This window comes from Lissotriton helveticus, chromosome 2_1 (assembly GCF_964261635.1).
Source record: "Lissotriton helveticus chromosome 2_1, aLisHel1.1, whole genome shotgun sequence".
Taxonomy (NCBI): Eukaryota; Metazoa; Chordata; class Amphibia; order Caudata; family Salamandridae; genus Lissotriton; species Lissotriton helveticus.
The window spans coordinates 1,664,188,278-1,664,213,801 of record NC_136059.1 but is presented as its reverse complement, the minus strand read 5'-3'; positions in this window follow the sequence as shown (position 1 = coordinate 1,664,213,801).

Genomic DNA, 25,524 nt, shown 5'->3' with positions numbered 1-25,524 from the left:
TTGAAGTCTGAGTCTGCTGAAGGAAATCTCTCCTTCTGTACCCTTGAATTCGACCTACACTCACAGACGTTATGCTTCTCACACCCATTCACTCAATTTGTGGTTTGCCTACTGCAATCAAGCCCAGAGAGGTGGTAGAAGAAGAACTAACAGCTGGATCACCAGTGAATGAAAACAATGTGCATGATGTCCTGAAGAAGCAGGGCACTGGCATGAGTAATATCCACTGACAGTAGTATTCACAGTTAAAGCAGCAGGAACTGCGAGTATGTAATAGCAGCAGAACTCGCTTGCAGTGACAAAGGTAGGTGTTGGACCTGGCCCTTTTGGCAGGTTCACCCCGAAACTTTTTTTGCTTTTTCCTAGCCTGTTTCTGTGACCTGGTGCTGGTGATTTTAGGCCTCTGTGCACTTTTTCACTGTGGTACAGTGTAAAGTGCGTGAGCTCTCTGTGTATGTGTGGTGAGTGACCTGCCCTCCCATAGGAATGAATGGGGAATATGTATGCCCATGGTAGTTCCTGATGTGTGGGGAGTGCAGGGTCGAGTTTGGTATGTACGAACTCGCGAGATTGAATGCTGCGTAATGATGTATGCGGCATGAATGTGTCTAGTGCGGAAGTGCCACTTCTAGACATGTGGGTGCATGTGTAGTGAGTCTGCTGGCACGTGATTGGCTGGAGCCTGGCTCCAGGAGTGCCTGAGCCTGCTTGTGGATTGACTGCCTGGTTTGAGGGTGACAGGGGCTGGGGAGCCCCCAGGAGGTTGTCTGAGTCAGGCCGTGGATGAAAGGCTGCATCTGCTGCCAGGGAAGTGGGAGGAGATGGCACCTAGGAGTGAATAGGGCTGAGCCTGCCTGCCACAATGCTGGCTCCACCTCCTGCTGGGCGACTGTCGCCTATGCCCCTCACCCTGAAAGAAGTTCCCTATAACCAGTTCTAGCTGGTTCTCACACTGCCTGCACCCTGCTAGACAAAGGAATTTACAGTATAAAAAGGGGCTGTGTCCCCTTACAATTGGTTCTTGTTTCTGACTTGAATCTGCCAGGGGCATGCTGCTGCTTGGGCCCAGGGGAATCCCTGGGCCCTGCCCAGCCCCTGGACACCTGATGTACTTTCCTGGATGACTGGACTACTGAAGGACTTCCTGGGACCCTCTGTCTTGCCTGGGGTGATGGGAGACCTTGTTTTGGCGCTGGAAGCCTTGTCCTGTAATGCCCTGCAGCTGCTGGGACCCTCCTTCCTTTGGGGGTCCTTTCTGGGGCGTTTTTTTGTGATTTCTGGGCTCTCCAGCGCCTCATGTGCGTTTTTTTATCCTGATTTCTGGCAGAGCGCTGTGGTTATCCCGTGGGGGAAGCACTCCTGCCCTTTGGGTGGCCCGAGTGCTTCGTGTGCACTTTATTTTTATCATTACAGGTATTCTCCCGTTTATTGGCCCCTTTGCGAGTGCCCACCTCGCTTGTATGTTTTATTGTAATCTCGAGGGTGCCCACCCCTCGGTTTGCCCCTGAGAATCACCGCCGCGGCCGGGCCGCAAACAGGAAGTCAGGCGGCATCACGCCTGACTCTGGGCGGGACTTCCGGTTTGAAAAAGGTAGTCCCGCCGGCCGCCGAGCACTGATTCGGTGCCCGTCCGATGAGAACAGGAAGCGTGGCCTGTTGGGGGGCTCCCGTGTGCTGAGGGAGTCCCGGGAGGAGCAGAAGGAAGCAGAGCGGCATCAGGATAAGAGTGGAGGGGGCGCGAGGCACATTGCCGGTGCCTGCCCCCACCGCGAACACAGAAGGTGTCCTGCTGCCTGCCCGGAGGAGCCCCGGTAAAGCAGAAGCAGCCCGGTGAGTGAACGGGCTGAGGGGGGCTCCGTAGGGGCGTGTGCTGGCACCAGGGCACTACCCAGTAGGAAGGGGTACATTAAGGGTGGCCCCGGTTGGCAGTGGGTCGCCCCAACGGTATTTAGAGCCTTGAGGCTCCCACTCCCCGATTGGGCATGATTGTTCACGAGCCCATGCGAGGCTCTGAGGGGCATTCCTTTGTTTCAGAGTCCCCCAGTGGGACTCCAACGACTGGCCCAGTTGTGAGGGAGCCCAGAGAGGTTCCAAGTGCATTTCGGCTTTAGAGCCCCGAGAGGCTCAGGGGGCCATTTTGTATTTACGAGCCCTGAGAGGCTCGAGGGCCAGTTCTTTTGTTTTCAGAGCCTGAGGGCTCCATGGAGCATATTTGTTGCAGAGCCTGTGTGGCTCCAACGTTTGGGGCATATGTTATGGCAGAGCCTGTGTGGCTCCAACGTGGACACGAGTGTTTACAAAGCCTGTGTGGCTCCAGCAGTGAGCGCAGTTTGCGCCTAAGGGCCAGTGAGGGCCCCGTCGCAGTTTGTCTCCAGCTGCCCAGCAATTAGTGGGCAGCTGCACCGTTTAGGCGCAAGATGAAGAGTGAGTCCCTGAGAGGGACAGAGATGGCCCAGAGGTGCCCGGCCAGTCACAGCTGCGCAGCACTTAGTGCCAGCTGCAGCGTTTAGGTCTTGTGATTGTTCCCAGGTGCCCAGCAAGTAGTGGGCACCTGCACCGTTTAGTCCCCTGACTTTTGGACTACAGGGCGTCCTAGCCCCAACAAGGCCAGTTGGCCTAGGGACTGCCACAGGTGGTGGCTTATGTGAGTTTTGCGCAATTGTTTTTTTTTTTTTCACCTCTGAATGTTTTTGGACATCATGTGTTTTTGCGCTATTGAGTTATGTTCTGGCACCTCTGAATGTTATTATGCATCATGTGTCTTCCTTGATTTTACACCGCTGAATGTATGTTTTATGCATCATGTGTTTTTCCTTCCCTACACCTCTGAATGTTGTGATGCATCATGTGTAATGTGTTTTTGCTGATACCCCTAAAGGTATTTTATTCTTAGGTGGTTGTTCTTTCTAGTACAGGGGGTCCTAGTAAGGTCCTGGTCCCCTGCGTGACATTCTCCTAAGGTGTTTAGGGTTGCGTAGGTGGTACTTACCTGTTCCCAGTATTACTGGATGTGATCTATAATTGTTATTTTGTGCTATACTTATTCTAAGTTCTAGAAGTGCTATTTCTAAAAGTGTTGATTCTGACAGTGGCCCATGTGGCCCTGTCCTGTACATAATCCCTTGTGAATATTGCCCGTGCCAGTTGGCACAATGTACAGGTGTGATTTCTATCTGATGTGATTTTGACAATACAGAAGTTATTTTCATATAACCTTGTGTGGCGTTCCTTTTGTGGTGTGCCTAGTATGTTGTTGCTGTTGTGTGCTGGCGCAAATGCTTTACACATTGCCTCCGAGTTTAGCCTCACTGCTCATGACAAGCTACCAAGGGGGTGAGCAGGGGTTATCTTGGCGTGTGACTCCCTGGCCCTGACTAGAATGGTGGTTTCTGCCTGGCTTTGGCGTCAGCCTTAGCCTACCAGAAATAGCCAGTTCTAACAGTAGGCATGGGCAGAATAATTAATTGTGCTGGCATAATCTGAGGAATCTGGTAATTCTGCGTTACTCCTGTATCGCAGAATTACTTTTAAATTCTGTCGCTCCACTGGCAAAATTAATCTGCAGTAATTATTTCACTCTAAGAGGGATGCAAGAGGGAGTAGTACTTCTAAGTTTAAAAATCAATGCAGATTAAAGTTTAATCTGCAGTGTTTTTTAAACATAGTGGAACTGCTCCACCTTGTGGCCCTGTTTAGAAACAAATAACCACTGCAGGCACACCCTTCGGTGTCCTTACATACTCTTCAGCAATTACTGTAGAGTATGTAAGGGCGACAAGGGTATGCACTGCAGTTATTTTCCTACAGGGCATGAAGAGGGAGCAATCCCTCTATGTTTAAAAACACAGTTCTTTAAACCTAGAGGGAATTCAACTCTTCCATCCCTGTTTAAAAATCACTTAAGTGCACACCCCTCAGCACCCTTACCTACTCTGCAGTAATTACTGCAGAGTATGTAAGAGCATCATTCACTGCAGAGTATGTAAGGGCATCGAGAGGTACGCACTGCAGACTGATATGAGTGCTTTCTAAAGTTTAGATTTCATTATCTACCTCTTGGCGGTGGCTCCCTTACATACTCTGCAGTAATCACTCCAGAGTATGTAAGGGCGCTGAGTGGTGTTTGGCTGTGCTATTTTCTTAGCACAAAATGCATCATTGTATCCATTGTTGGGTACGGGGTGCATTTTGCATCTCGAAAATAGCAACAAATGTCCACAGCACCTGCCATGGAATTCCACCGAATCTTGCGGAATTTTAATGTAACTCCGCAGAATTCCACAGAATCAAATTACAGCAATTCCGCCACCACTAGACAAGGGTGCAAGTTGCAGGGCATGGCAACATTAACACCTGGAGGCACTGAAGACAAGACTCAGCAAACTAACAGCAGCAAGGCTCAAGGATGTGACAATTGGAGGAGTTGTGGTAACAGCAAGACTCAATTTGACAGCTTCAGAAGTTTCAGGCTATGTTAGAAGCATCTCTAACAGCATCTTAAGTAAACAAGTGTAACTAGACATGTGCGGTCAGAATGCTACTGAAGTGAGAGTAGCAGCCGCACTTACACTTTAACTAATATACCCATTTCAATGGATTTAGAACTAGCTCCAAAGACTGTTTATAACCTGCACAGGTCCGGTTAGAGATAAATGTTTATACTACAATTGCCTTATTGTGTCTGTTCTAAATGGATGTTGAGCTTGCACTGCTGCTACCTACTGTGAGCAAAATGTTTGTTGCTATCAAGGAGTACCCGTTCAATAATGAAAGAAAGCTTGCACTGTAGGGGCCAAATACGTAGGGAAAGTTGCATTGCTGCTTCAGAGGACATGCATGTTCTGTGAGAGAGGGAAATTTGCAGTGTTGTCACCTAAGTTGCACTTGCTCTGTAAGGAAGCGAAGCTTGCACTGCTGCTGTCCCAACTGTAACTGTTCTGTGTGTGTGTGTGTGTGTGTGTGTGAGAGAGAGAGAGAGAGAGAGAGAAAACTTTCTACTGATGCTTGTCTTCTATCTGTTCTGAAGGGAAGCTTTCACAATAGCTGACCTTTTTGTACCACCTCTGTTTGATAGCATCTCTGCTGCTCCTACTTCTTCTGCCACATGCCCAGTACCTATTCTTTGTGTTAGGAATGCTGCCAATGTCATGATGTGTCTCTGGTACCTTTTAGTGATCCGTCTAATACAAATACACTTTACAGAAGCCATAAAACTGAATTGTCAATGATTATTTTGACATGTGATCTTAATAAAAGACCAAACACACCAAACACACACAGTTCCAAAAGTGATTATACCACCTTGTACAATTCTAAAACATGGCTGCCAAGTGCCTATGTTAGATGTGCAACAGTTTCATCCCCGCATGGGCTTAGTTTGTAAAAAAGTAAATAAATAAATAAACAGAAGCGTATATTTGCACCTGCAACATCCCCAACTAACAGTTCCACTGCCCACTGACAAGGTGACAGTCAGACTTCTGGTGAAGAGGAGAGAAAATATAATAGGAGAAATGTGCAGCAAAGTTTGACTTAGTATAATTTCTAGCTGCTTGTTTACGTCACTCACTCTGCCTTCTCCAGTTTCGCACATTTTCTCTCCTTTTTCCCATCTTAGTCACATTCTCTTCTCATTTCTTTTTCCTCTCTTTCATCCCTCCTTATTCTCTTATATATCCCCTCTCTTCTCTGTCTCTATTCTCTATCTTGTTTCTCTTTTTTCATAATTTCTTTCTTCAGTCCCTTCCCTCTCACTCTCATCCTCCCTCCTACTTTCTCCTCCTGTCTCCCTAGCAGGCTATGTCACACAATAACCACTCTCACAGATTAGGAGCTGGTGACTTGTATCTCAGTCCCCACAGAAGTTCAGCTTTTATACTCAGGGGTGGCTCCTCCATGTGGGGCTGGAGGGGCGTCGCCCCACTGCTTTCTCACAGTGCGAGAAGCAGTAACATAAAATTATTTAAATACCATTGTAGGTTACAGCTTCTCGCAAAGCAGAAGGATTTGGTTGGGGCGGGTGGTCCTGCAACAGGGCAGGGGAGGAGTGGCTAGCCCAATGTTGCAGGCTCTGACTGTTTGGTCGGCCCTCTATGGACGACCAAACCAGTCATGCGCACTCATCCATTTTTTCCATGTAGGCTGCATGCAGCCTAAATGGGGAAAATGGCCTCTCCAGAGGTGCCTGGTTGTGTGCCATCCCCACCAATCACAACGCTGCCATTGCAGAGCTGTGATTGGCTTATGGGAGGAGAGGGAGGCTGCCTGCATCCTGCGAGGAGCAGAGAAGCAGAGACGACACAGGACAGAATCAGGCCGGCTAAAGTCAATTTTATTAAATAATTTAAATTAAACCACCCCCTGCGTAACCCCCACCCACGTGCGACCCCATCACGCCCCACCTGCGAGTCATGCCAACTGCGACTGTTTACACTGTAGGAATGTATACTGAAAGAGATGAACTCTGCCTGTGAACTGGCTTAACACAATCTATGAATCAATACGACTCTTGCTGTTCAGGGTGTGGTGCTCTGTATCTAAGTTATGATTCAGGGTGGGGGTTTCCATGTATTGATGTAGGGAGTTGAAATGTGGGGTGGGCAAGCAGTTGGATTTGGGTATTGATGTGTACCACACCAGTTTTGAAAAATATCCAATATTTTTAGATTGGATAAAGACCAAATACTATAAAAATCCACAATACAGTACTTTAGAAATAGTTAATTCACAAGATGTCTTTAAATTGCAAAAATACGTTGAAAAAACAGTTTGTACGAGTCGGTAGCTCAGTCCGAGCCTACCGCTATGGTAAAAACAACAGAGTCTTGCAGTTCCCATTGACCGCGTCAGTATGGGCCAGCAACAGTGGCTCGTTTAACAGTACCTTTCTTAGTGCGCCTCACACGGCGGTACGAGTCGGTATTGGCACATGTCGCTGTTGCGGTGCAATGTAGAAGCGGTGCACGGTGCGGTGTCCCTCGATGCGGAGCAAGCAGCGGCTCAGTAATGATCGTCAAGACGGCATCGGTGAGACCAAGGCTTGCGTTGCTGGGCGAGATGGTGCGAGATACAGTGCTGGCAGGTTGCGGTACTTGTGACAGAGCCGGACGTGGCATCCGTCGCAGTTACGGTGCAAAGTTGAATCGGTGAAGGGCGCAATGTCCTCTCGATGCGGTGCAGGCAGCGGCTCTGACGATAGTGCAGAAGTGTTGTGTTGGTGAGACCAAGGCGTGCGGTGCAGGGCGAGACGGTGCTTAATACGGTGCTGGCAGGTTGCGATGCAAGCGACAGAGCCGGTTGGCGGAAATTGGTGCAGGCCGAGCCGAACAGCGGTGCGTGACGAGGTGGTCATGGGTGTCGAGCCAGCTGCAACTGTGTCGGTGAGACCAGGCCAGCGAAGTGAAGCGAGGTGGTGTGGGTTGCGTTGCCTCTCGATGCGGTACAGGCAGCGGCTGACAATCGTGCAGATGCCATTGGTGAGACCAAGGTGTGCGGTGCAGGGCGAGACGGTGCGGCCTGTGGTGCCTTCAGGATACAAGGCCAGCGACGGGGTCGGTTGACGGAGTCTGCCGCAGTTCCCTCTTCTCTGTGGCAACTGAAACAGCGGTTCCAGGAGAGGTACCCAGAGGGTGGTAAAGTCTTTGCAGTCGCTGAGACTTCTTAAGAGGAGGCCTGCTCGGTTTCAGGCCATTGGCGATACTCAGTACAAGTAGAGAAAGTTCGTCCAGTCCTTTCACTGCCCAAGGCAGAAGCAGCAGCTGCAGGCCAACCCAACAAAGCAACAACACATCAAAGGGGCAGAATCTGAGCACCAATATTTATACCAGCAATTCCTTTGTCCTCTGAAGGCAGAGGGGTCTGGACCTAGTTCAAACCAGTTTGGGGTGCATTCTGCCAGTGTGCACCTTCTTCCTTTGTCAGTGTAGGCCAGGGTCCTCAGACGCACCACAGGAGGTGGAGCCAGCATTGTGGAAAGCAAGCCCAGCCCTATTCAGACCCAGGTGCTACTCCTCCCACCAATCTATGTGTATATGTGTTTATTGAGCACTATGCTGACTCACCCTGTCTCCTGGAGTCTCCCCAGCCCCTGTCGCTCACAAACCAGACAGACAATACACAAGCTAGCAGAGGCAGGCTGGATGGTTAGGTCAGAAAATACCCACTTTCTATAAGTGGTATTTTACAATGCAGAATGTTAAAACCAACTTCACTAAAAGATGCATTTTATCATTCTGAGTTCTGGCATACTAAACTCAAATTTCTACCATGTTCCCTGAGTCAGTTAGGATTATAGGATGTTATAATCAGATTGCCCACTCTGGCCTATGGGGAACAGGTAGCCTTGCAATAGTTAAAAACGAAGTAGGCTGTAATTCACTACAAGGACATGCCACACACACCAGGGCCTGTCCAACCTTTCACATACAATGCACCCTGCCCATGGGGGTACCTTGGGCCTATGTAGAAAAGGGAAGGTTTAGGGACTGGCAAGTGTGTGCACTTGCCAAGTTGACATGGCAGACCCAGGTTGCCCACAGGCTCTGCAATGGCAGGCCAGAGTTACACTTTACGGGCTGTTTGCATGGGTGGCAAAATCCAGTGCTGAAGCCCACCCACAGCATTTGATATATATGCCCTGGCATTCGCAGTGCACTTTACTAGGGACTGACAAATTAATCAAATAAGTCAATCATGGAAATACCAATCCATAACACATTTTACAACAGGAGCACTTGCACTTGACCACTCGACAGCAGTGAGGAAAGTGTGCAGAATCATTACACCAGCAAAAACAGAGTCAAAACCTGGAGGTCAGAAAGCATAAAGTCAGGGGAAACCCGCCATAAGATGCCAAGTCCAACAATAAAACTATGAAAAAAAGGTCAACTCTACCTGTGAATGAGCTCCACTCTTCAATAGGACGGGGTCTGTTTATGACAGAGTACTACTCTCCCTTCATGTCCGGGATCTAATTTTATCTGTGTAGAAACTCGCTTATGTAGTATTCTAGGTATTCCAGCACATCCCTAGAAGTGCAACCAACTATCTTGGGTTCCTGAGAGGAGGAACACATGAAGTGGTAGATGGAAAGATTGGCTACAGGGACAGAGTTTAGTATGAAAGTATGAACAATGCTGAAGCAAAGGTGACTGCCTATGGACGATGTGGTAGAAATAAAAATGTACTGCAGGAAATTAGAAGGAAAAAGTGGGCCTGGGCAGGAAAGAAAAAGACAAAGAAATAATATGAACAGCATGGTATCCATGTTGGAGTTACTGGCATTTAGAGAGGGACGATTCAGAGGAGGGAAGTGTTCCCAATGGCAGTTCTTGCCATCCATCTTGTGTGAAAATTCAAACTTTCAGCAGGAGCCAGAGAGCTGCCAACAAAACCTATAAAAATGCAGCCCCTATATGATTTGGAGAATTTCAGAATTGGCTCTTATTATTACTCCATGGAGTCGTAGTGGAACAACAGTCTGTAGGCAGCTGCAGTTTGGCGCTACAGTAACTATATTTTGGCTGTCAATAGGTGCTTCTTTAACAATCCCTAGGGGTGATTTAGGAGATGGTGTATCACCAGGGGACCAAAATATGGCCAGATTACCCAGGTCCATCTTACAAAGGCTGCCAGGGGTTGTCAATTTTGGGTTGCTCTGGAATTGTTTAGGATCTAACTTATTGGTTGACACAAGAGGGTTCCCCTGGTAAGAGGGAGTGGATGAGTTCACCTTGTCAAGTACTTAGTAGGGGTCAAGGTGGAAATCTGGGGGTAACAAATTACATTTTCTTGGGGATGGTGCTTGAAGGGCGAGCACCGTGGATAACCCTGATTTTGGGAAATACAGACAGAAATTGTAATGTCTAGCCTTGTATTGATATGGATGTTCAATGTGCATAGTATAACTATTTTGAAGTATGTCAAAATCAAGAAATTTGATTTATGTGTCTTTAGGAAAATAAATATGGTCTGAGAATGTTCAATTATCAAAAACAAGTTTTGTGGCCTCTGGCTACTTCATTCCTTTAATGCTGGAGTGAGTAATAGGGGTGGGTTAGTTTATTCACCCAGGAGCCATTTCCACTAAACCTTGCAGAGTTCCTTCTTGTGTTAATGTGAACTGTTGTCTCTGGAACCAAGACTGTGCTTTCAAATCCCTCTTCCAGCAGACATTCAAACAATGGTAGATGTCTGTACTGTGTCTCAGCAGAAGGTGTATTAACAGTTGCTAGATTTAAGTTGGCATAGGGCACCAACTGATGCAGCAGAAAGTTTGGTGGGCGCAGTGCCATGTGCTGATCATACACAGTACCATTCAGATCCACTTGTCAATCTATTATATGTTCATCTACCAAATACCCAGGGAAAGAGCCACACAGTTTTCTGTGAGGTGACCTGTGAGAAGTCAGCACCCAGCAGCCCTTGATAAGTCGCAATAGAATACTGCAAACCACGTGCATCCATACTGTGGTGCACACGTACCGCCCTAACCAAACTGAGCTAGATGGCATTCATGAGATAAAGGAGCACAGTGACTGGCTGCTCTCCTCTGCTGTCTTTGTACGAGTAAATGCATAACTGTTAAAGTAACTGTGTAACATGAAGTTATTGTCAGACCATCACACTAATTCCAATACAGCCTGACAGACTAACTGGCAAAATCAATGCTTGGGCCATTACTTGCCTTACTTCTGGGATAGAGGAGGCAGCCAGGAGTAATTTACTCAGAGATTGCCCACAGGACCATCTTTTAACCCCTTCGGCGCTCATGACGAGCTCAGCTTGTCATAACTGCCGCGGAACGCCCATGCGGGGATAATTCCCCTGCTGTGCTGGGCGTTCCATTAAGTGGGCGGAGTGTTATGAGCTCAGCTCGTTATGAGCACAGCGCCACCGTGCTGCATGACGAGCCAAGCTCGTCACAAGCACCGCAGCGCCAAGCGCGGCCCCCCGCACCGCGTGGGAATTAGCCCCGCGGGGAAGGGGTTAAAAGTCCCTAACTCACTAATAAGTGCTAATTCCACCTACCATCAACCCCTGAAACAAAGAAACGGCTGTCCAGGCACCTTTTTTCCAATATCACCACGTTCTGAATTTTTAGCAATGATTTGGAATTTACAGAAGCAAAATCACAAGTGCCCCAGAATGCAAGATGGTGTCGGTAAAAAAAATATACACATTGAATCACGGCAATACCATTTTAAAAAAGAAAATACACTTTTCCTCTGTTTTTTCTGTATATAGCACTTGATGCCTCTTGCCAAGAGTAGTAAGTGCTATAGAAATTCAATTACATTCAATCAGGGCCACTGGAATTATGTAACAGGGGAAGGCCAACTGATGTAGCAGGGTTGAGTAATGCAACAATAAAAGCCAAATTATGCAGCGTAATGTGGCAGATCTTGTGACACTAATATTTCATTATTTTTTCATTTTTACTCTTATTAACACTGTTTGTGCATTAGTTGCACTTCTTTAGGACCAGCTGAACACACAAATAAACAAATAGGCAACAGATAGTCGACCAGTAAATCTTTGCAGAGGGTCTTCCAATGCCTAGTAACACTTGTTGCTGTGTATTTAGTAACATTTGTACCGCTTGAGCTAGAAGCAATTTGTTTTGTTAAAATCTGCATATTATGCAGTAGACAATGCATTATGTAGCAAATGCAGTGAATCTATAGTTATGCGAAAAAAGCTGCACCTGCACAATTGCATAATTCCAGTAGCCCTGCATACAATATAATTTGTAATTTGTACCTTCTTTGCTTAGAAGAACTCAGGTCAACTTCAGATTGGGAACAAGCCATAGACCGCATTTCAAGCGCAAATGATGCCTCCGCCATTACAGTGTTAACGGACAATCACTGTCTCTCATTTAAAACAATAAGGAATGCTTAGGTAAATGTCCATGCACAGTGAAAGCCCCCACCAAGGGGTCAGTGAACTATCATTTTATGAATTACTGGTGACCTCCACCCCCTCCTTTGAAGGCAATTTCCATCAGCAGGAAAAGCTGAACATTTCTCTCTTAAAAAAAAGAAAACGTTTTCTCTCACGCCGACTTCCCAAACAATACCCTGCCCAGGCTTTGCCTTAGACAAGCACCCACGAAGCTGCAGCCTGGGCTACGGCACAAGACAGGGGGTGGTATGGTTTGAAGCCCGTGTAGCCCAATGGGCATTGCATGCCTGATAACACCCTGTATTAGTAGAGCCCATGCTCCCTCAATGTAGATCTCTTGGTGTTATTGACAGACAAGCAGTGGTGAAATTGGATAAAATATTCTCTGTGAACACACAAATTGGCAGTTGAAGTTGGCAGAGGAAAGGGGGCAGAATCACAAGAAACAGAGTATTAAAAATCTGAGTCTGTCAGTCAATTTGTACATTTATTTGTAAAAAAGTCTGTTGAAAAGAAATTGGCAGCAATGTCATATGTGACAGTAAATCTGTTCTAGATTTCTTAATTGGTCACAAAGCGCCTGCATTTGAAATATGTTTCAGGGTTAAGACATTAGCTGCAAACATCATTATTTGTCCAGCAATTTTGAGGGAATTACAATAGTGGTTAGATAACTCTAGTGGTTAACACAGTTCTGATATAGTTCAGTGTTTTGTACAGTCATAGTTTCTACTCATAAAGTACACAGAGGGTTAATGTGTCTGCAGGATAGCACATTGTGTAACATGCTACTCATAGGTTTGTATTTTATTTAGATAGGTAAGTGGGCTACTGCTTTTGACACACAGATCATTTTTTATTATTTCCAGTTAATAAGTTGAAACCTTCTAATATAGTACAGTGAACTATTTAACCGCATCATCAAGATGCATATAAACTGCAAGTCATGCGTTTTGATCCTTACTGTTTTTTTCCTCAGTCTGTTGCTGTTCTAAGATTGCAAATGATGATTCCATTAGAAAGTAATACAATGTTGTTAGTAAAGACAAACACAATCACTGTGTTACGTTTTATATCCTGACTTTGTGTTACTCCCTAACATTCACTCTTAACATATAATGTCTACAAGTATGGAGGATATGTAATTCCTATAACTTTTGTCCCTCAGTGTATTATGCAACATTTCCTGTACATCAGTTTAAACACTTGTATGAGTTATTGTGCCACTGTGTGTGATGTAAAGTGCTCTGACGCTCTACACTGTGATGAGTAGTGCTATAAAAAAAAGACATCAAACAATAGTAGGTGCCATTTAAATCAATATCTGTGTAATTACGCCTGCAGACAGATAAATCTTGCATGCCTACAATGCAAGCACATCCCTTACGTGGGGAGTGGAAAAAACGTACAGACCTGCCTCCAATAGTTTCGCTTACATACTTGTGAGTGATAAGCTATGTGCCTTTATTTTCTTACATTGCATTGTTGTCTAGGTGTTAAGCTCCAGATAGCTCCCAGCCAGGATGATATTTGATGAAAATGAGGACTGATGGGCCTTTAAATCAGAACTTTATTTTGGGCACTGATGGATGTTAAAATCAGAAAGCCCCTCCCTGCCTACATGTTACTGCTCCGAACAGGATGCAGACGCAGTGCGAGCACTGCTGAATGTTTCCCAGTGTTGTAGTCAGCATGTCAGTGGGTTGGCCGGATCCCAGGTTCGGCCAGAAATAGCTGCCAGAACTGAGATCTGGAATGATCCCCCTACTTTCCAGCACTATGGACAAGAGCATTCCCTAGCTTGATGGTGCCTGATTGATTGACCATGAAAGGATGAAAGGCTTAATGGGACTCACCAGAAGTCGAGGCTGTGAGGAAAGGATCCAACAAATGGCTCCTCTGAACACATTAGTTCATTGCAAAATCAAGGCAAACAGATCTTTATTTCGGCGGTGTGCCATAAAAGAGAACAGTGATTTACTAAAAACAGTACAAAAAGAAAAATAAATGACAATATGAGTTCATTATATAATTAACAATTTCAGCAGAATTTGGCAACATAAGCTGCTATTCAAATGTCATAATTGTTGGCCACAGTTAAGATTATTAAAACAAAAAATAATTTCATAAGACAGTTTTAAAAACATCTAAAAAGAACCGTATGCCGTGGGCTAAAAGTGCAGGCTTAGGTTCATTCAATTAATAGCCTGCGCTTAAACCACATAGCAGCCAGAAATTTTGAAACGGCAAATACTATAGGTCCAGTTGTGTCGGTTTTTAGTATTCTAAATGCCTGCATGCATCTTCGAAAGCCTACGTTTTTGCATAGGGGAACAAGCCAGTGGTTACTCGCCTTGAGATAGCCTGGGCAAAAAAACAACACATGCAGCTCATTTTCAGTATCATGTTTACAAGCTGGACAATTAGTCGGGGCAGAGGGTGACCACTTGCAGGTGACAGCTCGCAGTGGTAGAACGCCATGCCTCCACTGAACATATAGTTTTTTTGCCAGAAGAGGATAGATGTCATCTAGGTATTGCTCAAATAGATATAGATATTTGACCAAGAGGAAGGAGGCTGTTATGGAGCCAATTTGTGGATTACACTGAGCAGCAATAAGTCTATCTGCGCGCAATGCATTTGTGAGCTGAGTGCGTGAGACTTTTTTGCACCCTCGTTCTGGATCGGACCAAAGCTCAGGAAGTTCTAACTTTCCGGATTCTTTCCTTATATAGGCAATCCGGGGAAATTTCCCAGAGCCAGTGAAGGACAGAATCTCCTTGAGCTCTTCTCTGTATTGTAGCATCTCCGGGGTTACCCAGAGTCTGCGCCAGAATCTCAAGGGTTTACGTGCTAGTTCTTCATTGATTGGTCTGATGCCCAGGTCAAGCCTTAGTGGAAAAAGTGGTGTGCTGGATGGTAATGCTATTAGCCCTCTTAGGAATTTATTTTCAGTCGTAATAATTTCAGGCCTGGCAGAGTAACCCCACTGTTCACCCCCATACATAATGGCACCCCTAGCTTTAGCCTTGTAGACCTCAATAGGCGATCTCAAAGGTTTGATTGTTGATTTATTAGATAGCTTAAGGATGCCACCCGACAGTTGGGCCAATTTTAACTGTGACTTTATTTGGTGTGGGCCCCACGTAAAATTTTCATTTATTGTGACTCCGAGATAATCAAACGTGTTGACCCTTTCCAAAAATGTCAGCCCTAAACTGGGGTTTGCCCCGGTGGTTCTCGAACGATTGAAGATCATAAATTTAGTTCTTAAAGAATTGATCTCCAGGCCTCGAAAGGTACAAAAGTCCTGAAAGCCATCCAAAATTCTCTGTACCCCCACGGGGGTTTTAGACAGCAAAAGGGTATCGTCGGCAAAAAAAATTGCCGGTACCCTTATGCCGGCCAACTTTGGGGCGTCATTCTGGGGGACTCTATTGTGGTGCTCGATTACTCCCTTGACATAGAGGCAAAACAGGGTCGGTGCAAGGACACAACCCTGCCTTACCCCCCTGTCAACGGGAAATCTAGATGAGAGTAAGCTATTTTTTCCACATCTCACTTGGCCAAAGTTGGCCTCATGTAACCTCATCAAGACAGACAGAAGGTGCGTGGGAATGCCAAGTTCAAGAAGAACAGCTCAAAGTTTGGCCCTGGAAACAAGGTTGAAGGCGGAGCGGAGGTCGACGAATACCATGTAGAGGCTGCCACCCTCTATACTCACTGTTTTCCAATATAAGAGTTATAAACGGAAAATTTGGTCCACAGTGGAGGGATTCTTCCTAAACCCCGCCTGGTAGGGACCAAGAATTGCAAACTCGTCCATCCAGTCATGTATCTGGTCAAGGATGAGTCTTGCAAAAATCTCCTGGGGGACATCAATGAGGCTGATCGGTCTGTAGTTGGATGGGAGCAGAGGAGAGCCCTTTTTAAATATGGGCACTATCTCTGCTCCCAGCCAAGTGCAGGGAACCTTCATGCCTCTCAGAATTGCATTAAACAGTATCTGAAAATAGGGGCCCCAGATCCTCGGCTCCTGTTTAAAGAGATCCCCAGGGAGTTTGTCCAGGCCTGGGATTTTACCTGAGGCGAGTTTTGAGATGGCATTACATACTTCTTGCACCGTGAACTCGGTCACCTCAGGATGCGATGTTAAGACGGCCTAGACAACTAGGTCCGGTGTATGGTCAATAGGTCCCTCGGGAGAATATAAGGCCTGAAAATGACCTTCCCAAGCTTCAGGGGCTATGTTCGGTTCTATTGATGCTTTCAGCTCACCACTGCCATTATTTATTATGGTCCAAAATTTACGAAAGTCTCTTGCTTCAAGCGCCAAAGATAGACTAGACAATTTTTCATGGTCCCATTCTTCCTTGGCACGATTAATCAGCAATTTATAATACGCCATCCTGGTTTTGATTTTTATTCTATTGTTTTCTTTTATGGCCTGCAAAAGCTCTCTTTTCGCCTTCCTGCAAGCTGAGTTATACCAGGAGCAGTGGGAAACCCGTTTAGTCCTCCCCGCCAGCCGAGGGTTAAGTAGCTCAGCCAAATTTAAGAGAACGCCCTTGTTAAGTTCCGCCAACTTAGGTAGACAGTCATGGGATAGAGGTTGGCTAGTTAATAGCGCGATCTCGCTGAACAGGGGTAGGATTGAACTATAGAGTTCCCCTAGTTGTTCCGGGTGTTCAACTAGTTTATGCCAGCTAACTCTGCGCCTGTCATTAGAGATGGTAAGATAGCCGTCATTGGTGTCAGAGGATACAACATCGCTCCCACAGTTATAGGGTAAACCCAGTTTTAAAACAAGGGCATTATGGTCGCTGTCTGCTCTTATAACAACATTGAGGTCGATAACCAATGGCCATAGCCTTGTCTGCACCATTATGTAATCCAGTTGAGACATTTGTCCCGGTTTATTGTAAGTGCATTTGGCTGGAGTGTCGGCCATTGCAGGACCGTAAAGAATAATTTAGGGTGAGTGCCGTAATTTGAATAGTTAGTGGGGGACCATGCCTTGGGAATGGGAGCCTGGATCACAGGTATAGACCAGTGTTCGTCCTCTGCAATTAGGGCATCATCATTAAGACCCTTAAGGGGTTCGTAATGGCAATTCAAGTCACCGCCAACCAGCAGGCGAATGCCAGTCGAGATTGTTGGAATAAAAAAGGCGAGGTCCACAATGGTACTAGACTCGCTGGTTGAACTTACGGGACGAGAATATACATTGATCAGTGCAATTTTAAGCGCGTTTGGCCAAGTAAGGACCACACTGGATATCTTTGGAGCGAGTGTTTAAAACTTTGATTGTGCAGCCAAGGTGAGTGCCCACCCAAATAGTGAGGCCCTCGGATGGACGGCCTCTGCCTCCCCAGACGGCCGGGACGTAGAATGTGGCAAAGCCTATCCGATGTAGCTCAGTGCATGCCCATGTCTCCTGAAAGAGACAGACGTCGCTTTCGTCCACAAACGAACCCCAGTCAGGGCAGGTCAATTTACTGGGGAGCCCTGCCAAGTTCCACGATAGTATTTTAAGTGAGTTTGGCCCGGGACTCTCACCATTTTCCCTGAGTGGGACAGTTTTTCCTATATTGGTCGTGGTCGCTAGGTGCACTGGGGGCGGTGGTAAATTAATAGCCTCGTCTGCAAAAATACAAAAGTCACTACTGCTACCAGTGGGGCACCTACTGTTACCAAAAGAAGGAAATTGCATTATTGTGGTCTCCCTGGTTCCGCCCACCATCCTGGCCTCACTGGTACTAGCTCTTTTTCTTACTTTTGCAATTCCACCCACAGCCTTATCAGCCATGTTTATATCAAGCACCTCCCCCTTTATGGGCCCCTGAGTGGGCCACCGTCAATCCACCTGATCCAGACATCTGAATCTGTTAAATACGATTATAGCCACTGGATCTGGGGAATCTCTGTGCCTATCCAAGCTATTTCCACCCACCATCTCGAGCTTTGCCAGATTCCAACGTTGCTCAGAGCCCAGGCTAGTTCCTTTTGGCCCCGGGGGGTAAAAATATGACAAGGGGAGCGACTGAAAAGCTGTGTTCGTGGGAAACTGACCCCATTGACAAATGTGAGACACTGTCCGTGTGTCTCTGAAATTAATTAATACACAGTCCCCATTAAGATCCTTTACCCTGTTGCCCACCCATGAGACCCTACGAACAAGTAGGATTTCACTAATTACAGTTGGCGGCAAAGGCCTATTTTTATTGAGCCAGTCAGTGACCTTGTTCTTAATAGAGATATGTGACTCCTCACTCTCATTGTTCAATACAGGGACCCCTGCTAGAACCACCACGTAGGGACTAGATTCAGGTGGTAGATTAATTTGAGTGGCCTTTGAATTACCAGAGTGTTGTGACTGTGTGAATGTAGTAGTAACATTGCTTGGTACGGGTTTATGCCATGCATTTAGACCCTGTCCAGCGTTGGAAGCAACAACTACACGCCCCGTTGTTCCCATACCCAATACCACACTACCCTGGCCTTGGAGTTTAGGATCCGATATGAAGCCTGCCGGACCTGTAGCAACAAAATCTCGTGCGTCAGGCCCAGCCAGGCCTGCAGTATTTGAGCCCATTGGAATGGCAAGTGGGTATTTGTCAACAGCCTTCACATAATTCACTGGGACCCCCTGAGGTTGATTAAAGACTTTTGTTAATGATAATAAATTGGCTTCAATTGCAGCTAGTCTGTCAACGAGAGGAGTCAAAAGATCAGAAAACTTAACCCCCACTTTAGTCCAAAAGTCATTGTTCATAATGGGGACTTGAGCACTTTGTATATCAGTAACCGTGGATTCTACATTAATTGGCGCTTCTGCACAAGCTTCCCAAGATCCCAAAGCATTGTCCCCGGATTGTGGCTCCGATTGTTCCAGCCTTCATCTCTTTAATTTAGTAGAGCATCTTTTCGTGCAGTTACCAATATCCCGTTTCTTTTTGACGGCACCTTCGGGTTTTGGTGGGTGTTCTTTACTACTCATTGGAAGGGCGGTCATTGACCTTGTTTTCGGGTAGGAAGGTTCAGGTGATGGCCTTAACTCTATTACAGGGGCCATCTGATTACTTCCCAAGGTGTTAGTCACCCTATGGGGGGAGGAATTAGTACTTGCCGGGCCCTGTACAGGTGAATTGGCCGGTGAAATACCATCCCCCAGCTGGAAGGAGTTTGCAAGCGCTTCAATTGATAGTCGCCATTCTGTGACTGCTATCTCTTGCGCAAGAACATTTGACTCTTTTGTAAAAAAAGTAGTCCAGTGTTCCCAACATACTCCCACTTTTCAAGCTCGTCTTGTCCTCTTTCACCCCTGTCACCATCTCACACAGATAGGAGTAAGAAATTTCAGCCCCCCTATGAAAGAGGTCAGGTACTTCACTTACCGACCAACCTTATGTGTCCATCTACAGGGGTTAGAGAGTTGGCCCAGTCCGGTCTTCTCTGGCCTCGAACGGGCTCAAATGGGCCCGCCCTTTGCCCGGGCTATGTCCGGTGCACGCCCGCGTGCGTCCCGCGTAGCGGTGGGCGTCTCCAGAGATATAGCTCGTCAGAGTAGGGGAGGAGCGCGGTGATACTGCCGGCGGCAGAGACTCCTGGTCCTGGGAGTCCCGCTGGCTCCCACTCACCCCTGTAGTCAAAGGAACTTCTGGCTGGTAGAACCGTTGCGAGCGGCTCCCGCGAAGCGGGGGCTGCGAACGGTAATGAGGCGAGAGGTAATGGTAATGAGAGGTAATGAGGCGTTAATGAGGCGGCAGAGGAGGACATAGGTCTTTATCCTCCCCCCTCCTCACCTCGAGAAAAGGCCGTATTTCTTCTTATTCTTCTCTCCTTTCTCCTTTCTCCTTGCTGCCTCTCCTGCCACTCCTGTTGGGTCCCAAGCGAATCCTCTATTACTGCTGTCTCGTAGCCCCCACGCAACAGCCTCCAACCCCGTGCCTCAACTGCTCCTGCTCATATCTCGGCAGCTCCCATCTCAGCTGCTCCCAGCGCCGGCACAAAAAGGAAAAACGCCACTTTTAAACGTGCCTCGGAAATCCTCAAAATCCTTGGCGCCTTTTCGGGAATGAGTTCACAGAAAGGCCAGGTAGAGTTGCGGTTGTTCAAAATATCCCCGAGCTGCCGACTTGCCGATTTGCCAACTTGCTGCTTCTCTCACTACCATTCTGCCATTGCTGCAGGGGGGGCGGAGTCGCAAAATTAGACCCAGCTAGGTTAGTTTTAACATGTGTGACAAGTACTTTGCAAGGGCATTTTTGCGCAACATATTTTATTGATAGAGAGACTGGTCATTCTGACATCTCGTCCCCACGTGCTACTATATTATGACCAGTCACATAGATACAAAGAAAAGAGATGCTAAATAATTTGGTACATATTTGGGTTGAAATAATACCAGAACCAGCTCATATATTTTAAAGGAAGAGGAGAAAACAGATAGGAGAAAGGCTATATCTGAGTTTGTCTGTTTTTATCTGCCACCAAGATCATGGCCACAGGCCACCTCAAAAGTGACACAGGACATTGTGTTCATGGGCTTGAAAAATACCTTGGCTGGACATGGCTAAAAATGACGTTTAAGGGCCACCAGAAGGAGCAACTGCTATTCCTAGATTGTCCCTTGGTACATATGCCACTGCTCCAGCTACCAGAGCCCTCGGAGATCGCATGAGCAGCACCATCATCAAAAAGTAAATAGGGCTGCATAGTTGAAAAGAAAAAAGGAAAACAATTGCTGGCCTTAATATCCTTTAAAATACTGCCCAATCTCATACCTCCCAGTTCCTACCAAGATCATGGAACGATAGTTGACTAGACAATGTTATGTTAAACCTGAGAGATTAGCTCCTCCATGACCTTCAGTCTTGATGTTGAGCCTCAACAGACAATACATGATCACTAGCAAACACGGTTCAGCAGATGGAGATAAGAAAATAACCCTTACACTCCTGTCAACCATGCACGACTGGAACAGTGAGCAGGAATATCTGGAACTGGTGTCTTGGATGAGATCATTTTTTAGCAATAGCAGCCAAAAAGGTAGGATCAGGTTATTCAATTTAGCCAGATGACCAGTGCACTTCTTCTTCTACTCACTGATCCATGCTTGTAATCCTCCCCTGCCCCAGTTACTTGACCAATATCAAGTCAACTTTTAAATGTACATGTATAATATATGAATTCACTTCAGGCGTGACAACCAACGAGGATACCTTTGCAATATTGCTGTATGCCTGCATAATGTACTCTGCTGAATGAATAGGGGCATCCTGTGCTTGAATGGAGAAAAAACTGAGCTCCACGCAATGAATTTAACTGAGCCCAGAACCTTATCTTTCAACTGGCTCCAAGACATGGGCATTACCATATCAATATACCAAGTTGACAGGATTTGGGGTATATTCTTTGACTCTGAACTCTTGTTCACCATCAAGTCAGTAGTCATAGGCATCAATCTCCAACTCTCCATTCTTCTCTAAAATCCTTCAGATTCCCACAACCGACCACAAGGTGGAGCTTACAAGATTTCAGAATCAAGTAGTCAGTCTATGTCACAGTTGCAGCCGCGCATCTGCTTCGGGTGCATAGCACAACAGACAACCCGGAAGTAAGAAGAGGGGGTGAGGCACAGAATGTGGTCTAGCCTTTCTGTGTGTCCCTTTGACCGTCCGCCTCCCAGAAGCTGCGTTAGTTGCAGTTGGGTTTCTGAGTGCAGAGGCATAAAAGCCCCACTCTGGAACCCCATTGGTGCCTGTAATTGTTTGTTGCTATGCCATACTTTCCTTATTTCCTCGACGGCCTTCCTACTGTTGACCAATGCAACCTCTAATGTTGTGCTTCTGTGCGCGTCAATCAATGATCTCAGTGCTCCTCGGCCAAAGTTGCATGCACCATAGACATGCATAAAATCACTATGCAAGCAAGTGCCACATGTAAGCTATCAAATGTTAAAATAAGTGCCTTTGATTCACACTGCCATCCTAGGGCCTTATTTACAAAGGTAAACATACACCTTTGTTCAAGTTTCCGCTTTTTTAGTATTACTAACACTGCATTTACATAAGAAGTTGACGACTGTGGAGACTCCATAATTGGGGTGGAGCACTTCACACTCTATCTTTGTATGTGCGGAGTTCTCCACCCCGATTGTGGAGTCTCTGCACTCGTAAACATACTGTTAAAATGCAGTTTTTAAAATACTGAAAAATAGCGTAAACTTAGACAAATGTGTATGTTTATCTATGTGAATCAGGCCCTCAGGGTCCAAAAGATGGCAGGCATCTTTACATAGGCTTGATAGTTTCTCTGTCATCCCTAGTGTTTGCTAGGTAGGGACAGTGGACTAGTTAGGATCCCACAGTGTAGAAGCCATGGAAAAAAGGCTCTCACCACATTACTTCAGTAATTTCAGAAAATCCCACATTAACAGAAGCTTTCTCTGTCCAGAAATCAAAGCTCTGGTTCACCCCCCTAACATGAATAATTTGCTTCCAGGTAGTTCATGAGGCTGGACATCTATGGGGTCAATCCCTGACTATGTCTACGGTGTCTAGTAATGAGAGAAGGAAAACTGTGATACTGAAAGTGGCATGTTGGAACTGCTGACAATCCAATCTAGTCTCTATCATATTAAAGATAACCAACAACCATAAGCACAATGAAACCTGTCTGCATCCTAACATGCGATCTGTCAGAAGCAGGTTATAAGATGTAAAGGGACCTATGAGCAAACATTTGGCCCCATTCACAAAGTTAAATGTACACATTTGCGTAAGTTTACTACTTTTCGGTATTCACAAAGGTAAACTTAGGCCAAAAGTCTGACTTTACTACTTTTCGGTATTTGCAAAGGTAAGTTACAACTAAAAGTCTAACTTTACTACTTTTCGGTAATTGCAAATATTTTGTACTTTTACATTTCCTCCTTGTTCATCTTATTGGTGTGTGAAGGGTGCCTGTGGCAAATTGATGCTTGATGTGTGACATTTACCAAATGGGACTTCTTTTCAGACTTTTGTCTTCGTTGGTACCCTACCCCTTTGGATGTTAAGTCCCTCTCTCTTTGCTTTGAGGTATTCCCTATACAGTTGTGAAACATTTTCATTACACTGACTAAAGGCCAATAAGGGTATTTTTGACAGGATGATGCATCCGAAAGGCTAGTGTTCAGTCACATACAAGGATTTTATAGGGCCTAGTTATGAGTAGCTTGTTAAATTACGTGCCATTGGCGCAGCGCGGCTCCGAAAATTCTTTATGAATCACCACAAATAAACCCAGGGACCTCTTACAGCAACTTACAAATTTGGGCCCATCACTCTAATCATTCATATACACATTGAAACCGTTCCGAGGATTCAGTATGGGTTCAATAAGGGAGTCGCGGTGCTATAGTGGAATGCCTAAACTATAGTTTATACATTATTTACAACTGCAGTTTAATTTATAGGAACCATGGCTTTTATTTCAAATAAGGAAAACAACATATCATCCCACTATTTAAATTCGTATCTGCAAACCAGTTTAATTCTTCATTTATTTAATTTTTATTTTTCTCAAAATTTCAGGTTTTCTAGCATGATCTCTATGTTTTATTAAGGCTAAAAGGAAAAACTCAATTTGCAATAAAACCCTGAAAGGAAAGATTACATTTTCAATAACATTCATTTATTAACAAATGACAGCGAAAGGAAATAAGCAACGAAAATATTACCTAAATGGAAAGACGAAGACATCAGTACAGAATGCAATAACCCCAAATGGAAACCTCTCTGCCTCTCTCTCCCTCTCTGGATGTCACACCCATTCAAAAGTTAAAGTCAAAAAGAGAAATGTTCTAAGTCTCTGCGCCTCGAAGCAAAAATTGCGCAGACCGACAGCATCTCGGGGTGCAAAAATCAGATTGAAAGCGAGCTCTCTGCAATGTCCGAAACGTCCTTTTTTTATACCCTTTTCGCTAACTTATCTATCTAAATTTGTAACTCTTAAGTTCTGTAATGTCTGTGATTGGCAAATTTGGAGTCGGATGAGCATAACCTCATCATTCTTTATTCAAATTTCCTGCAAGTCATCATCATTTGCTGTAACTGGGGTTTCTTTGTGTAAAGTATGACTTCCTTCGAAGTGTTCTTTAAATTGTTAGTTGTCTCTTCTTTCCCATGGGTAGGACTTTCGCCTCGATGTCATCTTTGGCTTAGGCCCCATAAAATGGCCACGCTGTCCTTGACCCACACTGTTCAGTCACAGGCAGCTTGCATCTACGAATCTAGCGCATGCGTACTTCTGTCGCCATCTCGGATTTTCAGACAGACTCCATTTTCTTTTATTTCGTGTACCCATTTAGGCCTCAATTTACGAACTATCACAAAAACAAACACAAATAGATGTACATTTACGAAATAAAGCCTTTTCTGTTTACCTCCCTCCTACTAATATTAACCCAGTTAGTATTTACCTAGCTTTAAGCAACCATTATGCATAATTTGACTTACCAATCTTCATGTTTTATGCCACAAGTAAACAAACGAAAGCACATTCATACAATTTTCTTTTAGTTTATAACATATGCGTGCATTTTCTTACACAACACTCAACAAATTAATAGATTATTTGCTTATGCAACACAGGCAAATTAGTTTCCCACGTGTATTGGTGTATGCAGTTTACTCTAGGTTGATTCATTTTCAAAACCACACATTTTAGTCCTTGTCAGTGTTATAGAGTATTAACTTCACAAGGGGTATACACAATTTTGTTTTCCACCTTGCTCCATCAACTTCCCCCTTTGGTGATTTTATCACCAAATTATCTCCCAAAATTTTGTAAATGTTATATAACTCAACATGTTTCAAATTCTTTTAATTAGTACTTGTCATAACTCTGTCTCCTCTAGTTTCTTTGTATCTTGGTACATCCTCTCTTTATTTTGTTCCATTTCAATATCACCTTTTTCTCTTTCCCGGTTTAGCTTCTCTTCAATCTTTTTCTTCAAAACTCTTTTTACATTTCTTCTTTGGGTACATTGACAACTAAGTCTCAAAACTAAAATTGCTATTATAATTATAGTCAGTGGTATTAGTATTTTACCTACTATAGATCTACTTATTTCATAAACCAATTTCTAACTGCAGTCAAACTTCTACCAAATTTCTCAAGTACACCTCCCACTTCTAGTGGCTCTATTTCTTTATGCAATTGGGTAATATTTGTAATATATTTCTCAATGTTCTGACTTTTATCCGGGATATAGGTGCAGCAGTGCTGGACCTTTAAAATTCCACAGACTCCTCCTTCTTTGGCCAATAATATATCTAAAGCAAGTCGATTTTGCATCACCATACTTCTCATCGCAAACATTTCAGTATTGACCATTAAAAATCCTCCAGCTGTATCCGTTGACAATTATCTACAATTGTTGACAATTTTCTTATTCTATTTGCATTAAATGATATACCCACTGCTGGTATCAATGCCCCAAAAACATCATCTAATATTTCAATTACACTTTGACTTTTACGACGGCTTAAAGGTTTGCCTATTTCATGAATTCCATTTGTGCCTCTGTCGACATGGAAATTTTTCGGAAAAACCAACCCAACATAGCACGAA